This window comes from Mesoplodon densirostris, chromosome 15 (genome assembly GCF_025265405.1).
Source record: "Mesoplodon densirostris isolate mMesDen1 chromosome 15, mMesDen1 primary haplotype, whole genome shotgun sequence".
NCBI lineage: Eukaryota > Metazoa > Chordata > Mammalia > Artiodactyla > Ziphiidae > Mesoplodon > Mesoplodon densirostris.
The window spans coordinates 41,543,417-41,559,113 of record NC_082675.1 but is presented as its reverse complement, the minus strand read 5'-3'; the positions used below and the strand labels follow the sequence as shown (position 1 = coordinate 41,559,113).

At 40.6% G+C, this 15,697-nt stretch overlaps 1 pseudogene; it reads left to right on the top strand.

Annotated features, from left to right (window-relative positions):
- Window positions 1–1,829: 1,829 nt before the first annotated feature.
- On the top strand, window positions 1,830–2,515 carry LOC132502486 (ras-related C3 botulinum toxin substrate 1-like; annotated as a pseudogene).
- The last annotated feature ends 13,182 nt before the right edge of the window (window positions 2,516–15,697 follow it).

The following is a 15,697-nucleotide window of genomic DNA, read 5'->3' as shown; positions in this document are numbered from 1 at the left end:
CCCTTGGCACAGTTCTCTTTTTATTAATAAAAGCAAGAAGCAAGTGTTGAAAAACGTTCATGTTCCTTGATGTTTTACAATCCTGATCTATCTCTTAAATCCAGCCAATGGGATAAAGGAAAAATGCTATATAAAATAGTTATTTCAGAGAAAGGCTTTCCCACAGAAACTTCTCAACTGACAGGCTAAAATGGTATGAGATATTTAAAGATATACCTGGTAAATTGCTATAACCCTTAACACAGTTTATGTGCATAGTAATCCCTTGACAAATGCTTGTTGCATAAGTAACGTTCATGTTCAAAGTACTTTACAGTTTGCAAGGCACCTTACCTGCTATTTTCATTTAATATTATTGATTTATATCTTTGCAACAATCTTGGTGGTTAGGGGTTATTATTTCCATTTTACAGATGTTGAAACAGTCAGAATGGCCATCATCAAAAAATCTATAAACAATAAATGCTGGAGCAGGTGTGGAGGAAAGGGAACCCTCTTGCACTGCTGGTGGGAATGTAAATTGATACAGCCACTATGGAGAACAGTATAGAGGTTCCTTAAAAAACTAAAAACAGAACTACCATACGACCCAGCAATCCCACTCCTGGGCATATACCTGGAGAAAACCACAATTCAAAAAGAGACATGCACCCCAATGTTCACTTGCAGCACTACTTACAATAGCCAGGGCATGGAAGCAACCTAAATGTCCATCAACAGAGGAATGGATAAAAAAGATGTGGTACATATATACAATGGAGTATTAGCCATTAAAGGAACGAAATTGGTCATGTGTAGAGATGTGGATGGACCTAGAGACTGTCATACAGAGTAAAGTAAGTCAGAAAGGGAAAAACAAATACCGTATATTAATGCATATATGTGGAATCTAGAAAATGGTATAGGTGAACTTATTTGCAAAGCAGAAATAGAGACACAGACATAGAGAACAAATGTATGGATACCAAGTGGGGAGGGGAGGTGGGATGGATTGGGAGATTGGGATTGACATACATGCACTACTATGTATAAAATAGATAACAAATGAGAACAGACTGTATAGCACAGGGAACTCTACTCAATGCTCTGTGGTGACCTAAATGGGAAGGAAATCCAAGGAAGAGGGCATATATGTATACGTGCGGCTGATTCACTTTGCCATACAGCAGAAACTAACACAACACTGTAAAGCAACTATACTCCAATAAAAGAAAAAAGAAAGAAACTAAGGCTCAGAGAGATTAAGAAACACTTACCCAGAGTCAAGGATTCATTCATGATAGAAGTGGAATTCAAAGCCCTGTCCTGTGACTACAATTCTAAGTCCTTCCACTGCATTGTGCTGAATCCTTCTTTTAAAAAGGCATTCCACAATAAAGATGTTAAAATTAATTAATTAATTAATTAATTAAAAGGCATTCCAGTGGCCCTGACACTCAAACTGCTGTTTATAAATGGAGTCCCTAGCACCATCTTGGGCACACACATACCCACAGCCTATTTCATGAAAACCACTCCAGATGCAAGTCTTGCCTTACTACTTGGAGTAATTTTATACACTGGATAAACCACCATAAACCAAATAATCTTCCACCATTTCCATCTCTCTCAGATTCTATTGTTGTAAGTTTGTCCCTTTTAGGCTAGGGAGATGTTCTGGCCTTAAAGAATCCCCACTGAGATGCAAACATGAGGTTCTTTGGGTGGTCTTTCAGCTTCCAGTCTGCTAAGGGTGAAGCAGTGTGGGAAGAGGTCCTGGCACCCCTGAACCCACTGCTTCTTGCCTCTGTGCTCGGCCACAGCCACGAGCCACCAAGCAAGTGGCTCAGATGCAGGTCATCAGGCGTGTGGTGGTGGAAGATGGAGCTGTAGGTAAAACTTGCCTACTGATCAGTTACACGCCAATGCACTTCTTGGAGCATATACCCCTATTGTCTGTGACAACTCTTCTGCTAATGGTCTGGTAGGTGGAAAAACGATGAATCTGGGCTTATGGGACAAGAAGCTGGACAAGAAGATTATGACAGATTATACCTCCCATCTATCTGCAAGCAGATGTATTCTTCATTTGCTTTTCCCTTGTGAGTCCTGCATCATTTGCGAATATCCATGCAAAGTGGTATCCTAAATGTGACCCCATTTCCCAACACTCTCATCATCTCAGTGGAAACTAAACATGATCTTAGGAATGATAAAGACCTGATTGGGAAACTGAAGAAGTGATGGACTCCCATCTCATAATCAAAGGCTTTAGCTACAGATAAGATCGGGGCTGAAAATAATGTACATGAAATGCCTAGTTCTCACAGACAGGTGCCTCAATATGGTGTTTGATGGACCTGTTAGAACAGTTCTCTGCCCACTGCCTGCAACAAGAGAAAGTGCTTACTGTTTCAGGGAAGGCAAACTAAATCAAATTGAAAGTCCTGTAGTTAATTCATTAAAGAAAAATGAAAGATGTGAAGACATGAAATCGACAGATACAGAGGAAGTCACTGACAACAGAATACTATGAAGTCTTCAAATGTTGATTTTCAAGAAAATACAAATTGCCAAAGTCCCCTTGGGAGGAGATTGGTTCAAGATGATGGAGTAGAAGGACATGCACTCACTCCCTTTTGTGAGACCACCGAATCACAACTAACTGATGAAATATCATCAACAGGAAGACACTGGAACTCACCAAAAAAGATACCCCACATTCAAACACAAAAGAGAAGCCACAATGAGATGGTACGAGGGGCACAATCACAATAAAATCAAATCCCATAACTGCTGGGTGGGTGACTCACAAACTGGAGAACACATACCACAGAAGTCCACCCAGTGGAGTGAAGGTTCTGAGCCCCACATCAGGCTTCCCAACCTGGGGGTTTGGCAACGGGAAGAGGAAGTCCCAGAGAATCAGACTTTGAAAGCTAGCGGGATTTGATTGCAGGACTTCAACAGGACTGGGGGAAACAGAGACTCCACTCTTGGAGGGCACACACAAAGTAGTGTGCACATCAGGACCCATGGGAAGGAGCAGTGACCCCATAGGAGACTGAACCAGACCTACCTGCTAGTGCTGGTGGGTATCCTGAAGAGGTGTGGGGGGGGGTGGCTGTGGCTCACCGTGAGGACAAGGACACTGGCAGCAGAAGTTCTGGGAAGTACTCCTTAGCATAAGCCCTCCCAGAGTCCGCCATTAGCCCCACCAAAGAGCCTGTAGCCTCCAGTGCTGGATCACCTCAGGCCAAACAACCAACAGGGAGGGAACCCAGCCCCACTCATCAGCAGACAAGCAGATTAAAGCTTTACTGAGCTCTGGCCAACAGAGCAACACCCAGCTCTACCCATGACCAGTCCCTCCCATCAGGAAGCTTGCACAAGCCTCTTAGATAGCCTCATCCACCAGAGGGCAGACAGCAGAAGCAAGAAGAACTACAATTCTGCAGCCTGTGGAACAAAAACCACATTCACAGATAGACAAGATGAAAAGGCAGAGGACTATGTACCAGATGAAGGAAAAAGATAAAACCCCAGAAAAACAACTAAATGAAGTGTACATAGGCAACCTTCCAGAAAAAGAATTCACAATAATGATAGTGAAAATGATCCAGGACTTTGGAAAAAGAATGGAGGCAAAGATCGAGAAGGTGCAAAAAATGTTTAACAAAGACCTAGAAGAATTAAAGAACAAACAAACAGAGATGAACAACACAATAACTGAAATGAAAAATACACTAGAAGGAATCAATAGAAGAATAACTGAGGCAGAAGAACAGATAAGTGACCTGCAAGACAGAATGGTGGAATTCACTGCCACAGAACAGAATAAAAAGAAATGAAGTCAGCCTAAGAGACCTCTGGGCCAACACTAACGCACCAACATTCACATTATAGGGGTCCCAGAAGGAGAAGAGAGAGAGAAAGGACCCAAGAAAATATTTGAAGAGATTATAGTTGAAAACTTCCCTAACATGGGAAAGGAAATAGCCACCCAAGTCCAGGAAGTGTAGAGAGTCCCAGGCAGGATATACCCAAGGAGAAACATGCTGAGACACATAGTAATCAAACTGACAAAACATAATGACAAAGGAAAATTATTAAAAGCAACAGGGGAGGGCCTCCCTGGTGGCGCAGTGGTTGAGAGTCCGCCTGCCGATGCAGGGGATACGGGTTCGTGCCCCGGTCTGGGAGGATCCCATATGCCGCGGAGCGGCTGGGCCCGTGAGCCATGGCCGCTGGACCTGCGCGTCCGGAGCCTGTGCTCCGCAACGGGAGAGGCCACAACAGTGAGAGGCCCGCATACCGCAAAAAAAAAAAAAAAAAAAAAAAAAAAGCAACAGGGGAAAAATGACAAATAACATACAACGGAACTCCCATAAGGTTAACAGCTGATTTCTCAGCAGAAACTCTACAAGCCAGAAGGGAGTGGCATGATATATTTAAAGTGATGAAAGGGAAGAACCTACAACCAAGATTATACTACCCATCAAGGATCTCATTCAGATTTGATGGAGAAATCAAAAGCTTTACAGACAAGCAAAAACTAAAGGAATACAGTACCACCAAAGCAGCTCTACAACAAATACAAAAGGAACTTCTTTAAGTGGTAAACACAAGAGAAGAAAAGGATCTACAAAAATAAACCCATAACAATTAAGAAAATGGTACTAGGAACATACATATTGATAATTACCTTAAACGTGAATGGATTAAATGAACCAACCAAAAGACACAGGCTCACTGAATGGATACAAAAACAAGACCCATATATATGCTGTCTACGAGAGACCCACTTCAGACCTAGGGACACATACAGACTGAAAGTGAAGGAATGGAAAAATATATTCCATGCAAATGGAAATCAAAAGAAAGCTGGAGTAGCAATACTCATATCAGATAAAATAGACTTTAAAATAAAGAATGTTACAAGAGACAAGGAAGGACACTACATAATGATCAAGGAATCAATCCAAAAAGGAAATGTAACAATTATAAATATATATACACCCAACATAGGAGCACCTCAACATATAAGGCAAATGCTAAAAGCTATAAAAGAGGAAATTGTCAGTAACCCAGTAATACTGGGGGACTTTAACACCTCACTTATACCAATGGAAAGATCATCCAGACAGAAAATTAATAAGGAAACACAAGCTTTAAATGACACAATAGACCAGATAGATCTAATTGATATTTATAGGACCTTCCAACCGAAAAAGTAGATTACACATTCTTTTCAAGTGCACATGGAACATTCTCAAGGATAGATCACATCTTGGGCCACAAATCAAACTCTGGTAAATTTAAGAAAATTGAAATCATATCAAGCATCACTTCTGACCACAGTGCTATGAGATTAGAAATAAATTACAGGGAAAGAAAAGGTAAAAAAACAAAAAACACATGGAGGCTAAACAATACATTACTAGATAACCAAGAGATCACTAAAGAAATCAAAGAGGAAATCAGAAAATACCTAGGGATGAATTACAACAAAAACACGATCCAAAACCTACGGGATGCAGCAAAAGCAGTTCTAAGAGGGAAGTTTATATCAATACAATCCTACCTCAAGAAACAAGAAACATCTCAAATAAACAGCCTAACCTTACATCTAAAGGAACTAGAGGAAGAAGAACAAACAAAACCCAAAGTTAATAGAAGGAAAGAAATCATAAAGATCTGAGCAGAAATAAATGAAATAGAAACAATGAAAACAATAGCAAAGATCAATAAAACTAAAAGCTGGTTCTTTGAGGAGATAAACAAAATTGATAAACCTTTAGATAGATTCATCAAGAAAAAGAGGGAGAAGACTCAAACCAATAAAATTAGAAATGAAAAAGGAGAAGTTAAAATGGACACCACAGAAATACAAAGCATCATAAGAGACTACTACAAGCAGCTCTATGCTGATAAAATGGACAACCGAGAATAAATGGACAAACTCTTAGAAAGTATAACCTTCCAAGACTGAACCAGGAAGAAGTAGAAAATATGAACAGACCAATCCCAAGTAATGAAATTGTAACTGTGATTAAAAATCTTCAACAAATAAAAGTCCAGGACCAGGTGGCTTCACAGGTGAATTCTATCAAACATTTAGAGAAGAGCTAACACCCATCCTTCTCAAATGCTTCCAAAAAATTGCAGAGGAAAGAACACTCCCAAATTCATTCTACGAGGCCACCATCACCCTGATACCAAAACCAGACAACGAAACTACAAAAAAAGAATATTACAGACCAACATCACTGATGAATATAGATGCAAAAATCCTCAACAAAATACTAGCAAACAGAATCCAACAACACATTAAAAGGATCATACACCATGATCAAGTGGGATTTACCCCAGGGATGCAAGGATTCTTCAGTACATGCAAATCAATCAGTGTGATACACCATATTAACAAATTGAAGAATAAAAACCATAAGATCATCTCATTAGATGCAGAAAAAGCTTTTGACAAAATTCAACATACATTTATCATACAAACTCTCCAGAAAGTGGGAACAGAGGGAACCTACCTCAAGATAATAAAGGCCATATGTGACAAACCCACAGCAAACATCATTCTCAATGGTGAAAAACTGAAAGCATTTCCTCGAAGATCAGGAACAAGACAAGGATGTCCACTCTTGCCACTATTATTCAACATAGTTTTGGAAGTCCTAGCCACGGCAATCAGAGAAGAAAAAGAAATAAAAGGAATACAAATTGGAAAAGAAGAAGTAAAATTGTCACTGCTTGCAGGTGACATGATACTATACATAGAGAATCCTAAGGATGCCATCAGAAAACTACTAGAACTAATCAATGAATTTGGTAAAGGTGCAGGATACAAAATTAATGCACAGAAATCTCTTGCATTTCTACACACTAACAATGAAAGATCAGAAAGAGAAATTAAGGAAACAATCCCATTCATCACTGCAACAAAAAGAATAAAATACCTAGGAATAAACCTACCTAAGGAGGTAAAAGACCCGTACTCAGAAAACTATAAGACACTGATAAAAGAAATCAAAGATGACACAAAGAGATGGAGAGATATACCATGTTCTTGGACTGGAAGAATCAATATTGTGAAAATGACTATACTACCCAAAGCAATCTACAGATTCAATGTAATCCCTATCAAATTACCAATGACATTTTTTACAGAACTAGAACAAAAAATCTTAAAATTTGTATGGAGACACAAAAGACCCCGAATAACCAAAGCAATCTTGAGGGGAAAAAAAACGGAGCTGGAGGAATCAGACTCCCCGACTTCAGCCTATACTACAAAGCTACAGTAATCAAGACAATATGGTACTGGCACAAAAACAGAAATATAGATCAATGGAACAGGATAGAAAGCCCAAAGATAAACTCACACACCTATGGTCAACTAATCTATGACAAAGGAGGCAAGGATATACAATGGAGAAAAGACAGTCTCTTCAATAAATGGTGCTGAGAAAACTGGACAGCTACGTGTAAAAGAATGAAATTAGAACACTTCCTAACACCATACACAAAAGTGAACTCAAAATGGATTAGAGACCTAAATGTAAGACTGGACACTACAAAACTCTTAGAGGAAAACATAGGAAGAACACTCTTTGACATAAATCACAGCAAGATCTTTTTTGACCCACCTCCTAGAGTAATGGAAATACAAACAAAAATAAACAAATGGGACCTAATGAAACTTAAAAGCTTTTGCACAGCAAAGCAAACTATAAACAAGATGAAAAGACAGCCCTCAGAATGGGAGAAAATATTTGCAAATGAATCAATGGACAAAGGATTAATCTCCAAAATATATAAACAGCTCAATATTAAAAAAAAAAAAACAAAGAACCCAGTCAAATAATGGGCAGAAGATCTAAATTAACATTTCTCCAAAAAAGACATACAGATGGCCAAGAGGCACATGAAAAGCTGCTCAACATCACTAATTATTAGAGAAATGCATATCAAAACTACAATGTCCATTCTAACCTCACACCCGTTAGAATAGGCCTCATCAGAAAATCTACAAACAACAAATGCTGGAGAGGGTGTGGAGAAAAGGGAACCCTCTTGCACTGTTGGTGGGAATGTAAATTGATACGGCCACTATGGAGAACAGTATGGAGTTCCCTTAAAAAACTAAAAATAGAATTACCATATGACCCAGCAATCCCACTACTGGGCATATACCCAGAGAAAACTATAATTCATAAAGACATGCACCCCAGTGTTCACTGCAGCACTATTTACAATAGTAAGGTGAAGGAAGCAACCTAAATGCCCATCGACAGACGAATGGATAAAGAAGATGTGGTACATATATACAATGGAATATTACTGAGCCATAAAAAGGAATGAAATTGGGTCATTTGTAGAGACGTGGATAGACCTAGAGACTGTCATACAAAGTGAAGTAAGTCAGAAAGAGAAAAACATATTAATGCATATTAACGTATACTAACGCATATATGTGGAATCTAGAGAAATGGTACAGATGAACTGGTTTGCAAGGCAGAGATAGAGACACAGATGTAGAGAACAAACGTATGGACACCATGGGGGGAAAGTGGGGCAGGGGTGGTTGTGTGATGAATTGGGAGATTGGGATTGACATATATACACTAAATACGTATAAAATAGATAACCAATAAGAAGCTGCTGTATAAAAAAATAAAATAAAATTCAGAAAAAAAAAGATCCACAAAAAATTCCTTGGGAATAAGCAGAAAACCTAAATAAATCAGTGAAGAAGCAGGGTGGGGGGGTAGCTTTCAACAAATTATCTCCAAGAAGGGTATCAGACCCACATGGTATTCGCACCAGCTGTGCACGTATAGTCAAGACACAGATAATTGCTAAGTTTGTACAAACTATTCCGTGGCATTAAAAAAAAAAAGCTTTCCGAATCTTTTTACAGAGCTAGCCTAATTCTGATATGGAAACCCCAAAATAAATAATACAAAAGGAAAAATTTATAGACTTAACCTCTTAAATAAGTGGCAGTGAAGATCCTTCCCCCTGTACGTCCACATCATGCCACATCCTTTTGCCCGGTCACACTATTTGCTCCTCAAAGGCAGGGGGAGACCCTCTCTTTACCCCCAGGATGTAGAGTTCAGCAGGTCACTGACAGAACCCAGATTCTCAACCTTGTTTTCAAGTTCTTAGCACTTCTCACAGGAAACAGCACCAGATAGCGAGCTGCTTGTCAACAATCATACTGCAAAAATTTAAATAAGCGCAGCTTACTAACACCTCAGGGAATTCTTTCGAGATAAACTCAGGCGAAAGGGGACACTTGCCAAGAAGCAATGTTTAATTTGTGACTGAGAGAATATGGAATTATTCCTGGCACACGACACAGGTTGAAAAACTACTACTTTCCCCGACAATGAAGACCTTTCTGAGAGCTTTGGGAACCATCCCTACTCTGATCTCTGGGACAAGGAAAAATATCTCCCCACAGTGACATTTTCTTGCTTCCTGCAAATGTTACACTTTCTAAGAGTTGGGCAGTCTTTTTGCTCTTAAAACAATTGAACAAAAGGCATCTGAATGTTCACCTGTTTTTTTTTGTTTTTTTTTTTTTTGCTGTACGCGGGCCTCTCTCTGCTGTGGCCTCTCCCGTTGCGGAGCACAGGCTCCGGACACACAGGCTCCGCGGCCATGGCCCGCGGGCCCAGCCGCTCCGCGGCATGTGGGATCTTCCGGGATAGGGGCACGAACCCGTGTCCCCTGCATCGGCAGGCGGACTCTCAACCACTGCGCCACCAGGGAAGCCCTCAACTGTTTTTAAGTAGTAAAGTGATAAGCTACTTCTCAGGTTACCAAGCAGCCTTCCTCTAAGGCTGTGCTTTTAGTCGTCTATTTTTTCCTTCCCTGTGGTCTCATCAGTCTATGAATGAAGGGCTCCAGTACATGGGATGGGAGGGAAAAGAAGACCCATGACCAATGGTGTATGAACACAGATGTGACGGCCTCTCCCCCTTAAACTTCCATAGCTCGCCAGTTTTTAAAAGGACCAATTTCTAAGTCCTAAGAAGTGAGTATCCAAAGACCTGCACAATCAGAGCCTAAGCTACCTTTCCAGTCTCATTGGCCCTAATTCTTGCGACATCCCAGCCTCAGTGGACACTGTGCAGGCCCAAAAGCTCATCAGTAACTTTCACTCGCCCTGCTCCCTCTGGTTGGAATGACTTTGATGAACTTCCCCTCCTGCCAAACTCCTCGCTCCCCCAGGCCCAGATCGAATGTCACTCTCCCTAGAAAATCTTCCACCAAGCCACAAATGAGGACTCCTATGTCCCCAGGCAAGCATCAGTGTCTGAGTTGAACTGTAATTATTTGAATGTGACTTTGGTCCCCCTAATAAACTATCAGCTTGGTGTGGGCAGGGATCGGATCCTATCTGCATATTTGGGCTTCCCGGCTCAATGCCTCGTACAAGGCAGGGACTCACTATATTTTTGTTGAACGGCCCTGTTGAGTGTCTACTGGAGACCCACTGCCTGACACACACCTGTTATAATTTGATGTGAAACTTAATTAGAAGAGCTGACAAGAGTATCTAATAACAATGGGAAAATGGTGTTCAGGAGGAGACAGATTGAAGGCAATGCTATCTCAGCCTGGCAAGGAGAGATGATACCCGGATCCAGTGAGAAAAGCCTGGGAAATGTAGGCCTGGATATCCCTGAAAACATTTTCTCTGCCCTGATTCTCTTATTCATCAGGCTATTTGGTTTTCTAAGTAAACTTTCCTTGGGGAAAGATGGTGGGTGGTGTGAGCCAATTGTTTTTATTATCTATTGCTGTGTAACAAACTATCCCAAAACACAGGGGCTTAAAAATAGCTATTTTTACTTGCTCATAATTGTACGGGTCAGGAATTCAGACAGGGATAAGCAGAGTAGTCTTTCTGCTCTGGACAGCATTGGCTGATCAGGTGCTCAGAGGCATTGCGTAAGTGGTCCAACTGGGCTGGAAGTTCCAAAAGGCTCCAGACACATACCCGGCACCTCGGGGCCTCCTGGTGCCACATGGCTGGCTTGGGCTTCCTTGTAGCATGCTAGTCTCGGGGTCATCACACTTCTCACATGAATTCTGGCTTCCAAAGGGGTGTATCCCTGGCAGGGAGAGTGAAAGCTGCAAAACTCTTGGGTCCCAGCCTCAGAAATAGAGAGTCACTTCTGCCACATTCTATTAGTCAAAATGGGTCATAGGATCATCCTGGATTCAAGAGGAAGAGAATAGTCTCCATCCTTCAATGGGATGGAAGGCAAGAAACTTGTAATCATCTTTAATTCACCACACTTCTTTTTCCTGATAAACTTTGAATAAACCAAGGATCAAAGTTCTAGGCCTACCAAGATGGGGGTATAAATCCTTACAATCAGGCCATTCTTTAGCATGAATAAATTCCTCATCACTATAAGACATCGGAGATAAACTTTACTTGACATATTGTATATGGTTCTGAAGTATGTCTGTACTTCAATATTTTGGAAAGTGAATCACATTTTAAATGCATCAGAGGCGTTGGCTAACTAAGAGAAATCTATTCTTTTGCAGGGATTTTTTTGCTAGCTTATTTCCAAGACAGTTCCAACTGTGATTCATTTCAAAAAAGACCATTCTGCAAATATGATACTGAATATATTTATAAATATATTTTTAACAAGGCCTAATTTTATAAGTATTTTCACGTAAGTTCACAAAGAAGGAAAAGAATTACCATAGATGCACTAACATTTTTTGCTGAGACCCTACCACAGTTTGGAATTTGTACATTTGCTTTTGGAAAACTCTGATAACTCAGTGACTTGTGAGTGGCCAAAACATCTTCTGAATCAAAGCCTCAATGAGAGAGGTTACTTTAGGAAAGATGGATAAGAACTGTCATTTAATCTTTGCTCTCTGGCTACATAACAGCTAAATGCCCAATCTGAAACTGCTGAGACTTGAAAGCTATGTAATACATAGTTAATTAACCTAGATAGTATGAGAAAAGGCTAGGGTTTCCAGGTCAATTTTAATTTCCTCAAAAGGATCAACCCAATTTTCCCCAGTAACAGTGAGATTTATTTGCCTCAATAAATTTTTGTGGAGTGAATTAGTGAGGGAATACATGAGTAGATATATCACTCACCCCTTTCCTCAACATGCTCTCGAGAAACCCACAGACACACTGGAGAATCCATCTAATATACAGGGCAGTGGCAGCATGAGTGAGAAAGAGGGAACAGATTTCAAAAATTATATTTAGGGGACCATATCAAGATGTGGTGAACCAGTTAGATGTGATGAGGGAGGAAGAGGACAGAAACTCATGGATTTTAAGCTTCGGTGACTGGGTCAGTGGCGCTGAAACCAGTGAGTTAAGAATAAGAGTGAAGCTTCCAGTGTCAAGTAGAAGGAAAAAGAGTTCAGCGGGAATGGATAGTACTTGCTGACATCAGGGGAGCTGTCCAGCAGGCAATTGGTATATTTAAGTTTATGCCTGGGGGGAGAGGTTAGAGTTAGGAGATGTAGATTTAAGAACTGTCACTTCATGTGGTAGTGATGCCATAACAATGTGTGTAATTGTCCAGAGGGTGTGGAGTGAGAGAACAGGTCTGGGACAGACCCCAGGGCACACCAGCATTCACCAGGCAGGTAGAGGTAGAAGAGCTCCTTGGAGACAGGGAAAGAAAAATCAGAAATATACAAGAAATATGCAGAGTGATGTACTGCAGGATCCAAGGGACCCGAGTCTCCAAAAGGAGGTTATGACCAGCACAGCATACCTAGTACACCCTCCTGTGAAAAAGACTAAGAAGCTTATACATAATATAGACTAAGAAAACTCATGGTCCAAGCAGTTTGAAAGACCGAGATTCACATCTTTCAATCTGCCAATGACCTAAGGAAGGTCCCTTAACTTTTCTGTGCCTCAGATCTCTCATGTGAAAAACAGAGATAATAGTAGTTAAGCTTATTCTACCTCATAGGGTTATTTGAGTTCTATGAGAAAATGCATGTGAAATCCAGCCCACTGTGAACTTAAAAGCATGTATGGATATAGTTTGTTCTTAATTTTGGTAGGCAGATTAATGATTGTTAATAAATGCTTGAAGCTAACAGTATATAAGAAAAGCATAAATAACTCCGCTTTAATGAAGCTCTTTAAGCTGTAAAGGGTTTTTTGGATCACTGAAGTATTATTTTTCCCAAGAACTTGTAAGTCCTCCCTAACACCCTAGCAGCAACAGTGCTGGGCTGGGATTCAGGGTCCTTGTCCCAGGCCTTGCCCATCATCTTGTGCCTCTCTTTGTTGTCAACATGCCACACTCATCTGTGATTCTTTGATGCAGGTCTGCCTCCCTTCTAGACTATGAGCTCCTTGAAGACAGATCAGGTCTTACCCATTGCACTTCTGTTTTCATCAATAGCTCCCAGAACAATGCTTGGAACACAGAAGGGGGACATAAATATTCACTGAAAGAGGAAATAAGTGAATAGTGACCTCAGACAGTCATCTAACCTTAACCTCACTATAAGAGAACAAAATTAGATTATTAGTTTGCTCTAAATCCTTACGGCATTAATATTTTCTTCAGACACATTAAGCAATACCAAGAAACACTTGACATATTATTTGGAATAGATAAATAATTATGAACATACATAAAGATAAAAGGTTACAGTATTTGTAATCATTTATTTTTAATGGGATTAAAATTCTTCAAGGATGGCATCTGAATAATGGATTTCAAGCATCTATCATCAGTAGAATAGTCATCTCCATGGACAACCAAAAACGATGACAACTTGGGCAGCAGGTGAAGCTCCGTCTAGAAAAGACACTTGCCCTTATCGCTCCCACTGTCTTGTTCCTGAGCCCACCTGTATGTGTCAACCCCCACCTCAAGTAAAGGATACTTGTTGGTTCCTGCCCCAGAAAAAAAGTATGCTAAGAACCTTAAAAACAGGAGTGAGTAGAGTAGAGGTGAATTTGCACCTCAGGATGGTGTATCTTTGACCGGGAGCAGCTGCAGCCCGTGCCTGACAACAGAGCTGCTGGAGGTGTCGCTAAAAGTCACCGAAGAACAAGTATCATCCATCGTTTTGTTCAATTGTTACAACAGCAAAACCTGCAATTATTAGTCATAGCAGCTGTTATAACTGTTGCAAAATATAAGTGTGTTCATTGCTGATTCCAAGACCTTATCCTCATTGTTCATCTACAAAAAATTTTTCATTTGAGGTGTTTTCCCCCAATATTATCTACACCCTTGGAAACTTGACAATAAGTGGCCCAAATTCAAGTCATATGTCGCATAAGCAATAAATAACATCAGGGAGTAGTAGGCATGACTTCCAAATAAGCAGCCTTGTCTGGGCTAGTGGCCAAAGCCTGATGTCCTTCACTTTCTTTTTTTTTTAAAAAAAATCCTTTTCTCATGAGTTAGACACCAGATATGCCCCCAGACTGCCAACCAGGAAACATCTCTCCTCTGCGAAAGGCATCTCAGGAGCAGCTGGAGGGCTGGAAAGCTCACACTTCAGCACATCTATCTCGACAAAGGTCGTGATGGGTCCAAGCACCAAGGCATCATGGCCACTCTCCATCGGTCCCCTTTGGCACCAGGCTGAGAGTCTTGCTGGTGCCTGGGACGTGTTTTCACCCTTCAGCCCAGAGTGATGCTCTGTGTTTCATGACCTGGATTGATGTGGTCAACAACCAGCCCATGACGTTTGTTATCCCTGCTTCAGTGATACGACTCAAGTACCAACGCTGTCACTTTCAACTCTCCACTCCTGAGGGTTCTTAAGAGAAAAACAACCCCACAGACAACTTTAGGGACTCACTTAAAATACACTATTTTCCTAAAATGATCCAGTGTCACAAAATAAAACAAATGAACAGAAAATAGGACAACTAGAAAATGCATGAACTTTATCAGTGCCAAGGAAATCATCATACAGAGAAACACAATTCCACAGAGCCGCCTTATACTGAAGAGAAAATTGCACAAAGGGTAGAAGATCAACTTGGATTCTGCATTGCTGCTTGTAACAAACTGAGTAGCCATGCCTGGAAAGGCCTCCAATTTAATACCGAAAAATGTTCTTCACTTGAGAGATTCTCAGTGTAAGATTCATGGTCGACCCCAAGACACACAAGGGAAAAGGACACTAACTCTTCAATGACATGGCTACTAAATCATAAACGGCCATCAAATAAAAAAGCCATCTTCTCAGGAACCTAATCAATGAAACTTCCTAATTCAGAGCACAATCATAAAAGTAAAAGCCTCATCTCTCAGCATGGCAATTAGATCCGTGAGTTTGCTATGTCTTGTAATTCACTTTATTATCCAATAGGTTTCAGGTTACATTTTATCAAAATGCAGCCTTTTCTCATACTTATGTCCTTTCAAGGCATACTTTCATGTCACTTTTAGATCATCAGATAGCAGGCTCCTTGATTTCCTTTCCAGTAGTTATTGAATACTACGAGTCAGGTGCTAGGATCTTCCTGACATACTATCACTTGCACCTTGATGACCACAACTGTGCAAGGGCATAATCCTCATTTTTAGAGTGGATGAAACTGACATTCAGCAATGTTCAAGTTCAAGGTTGCACAACAAGGGAGACCAATATTCAAACGTAGGTCTGTCTGCCTCTAAAACCCATTTTTTCTCCAGGTGTCCCC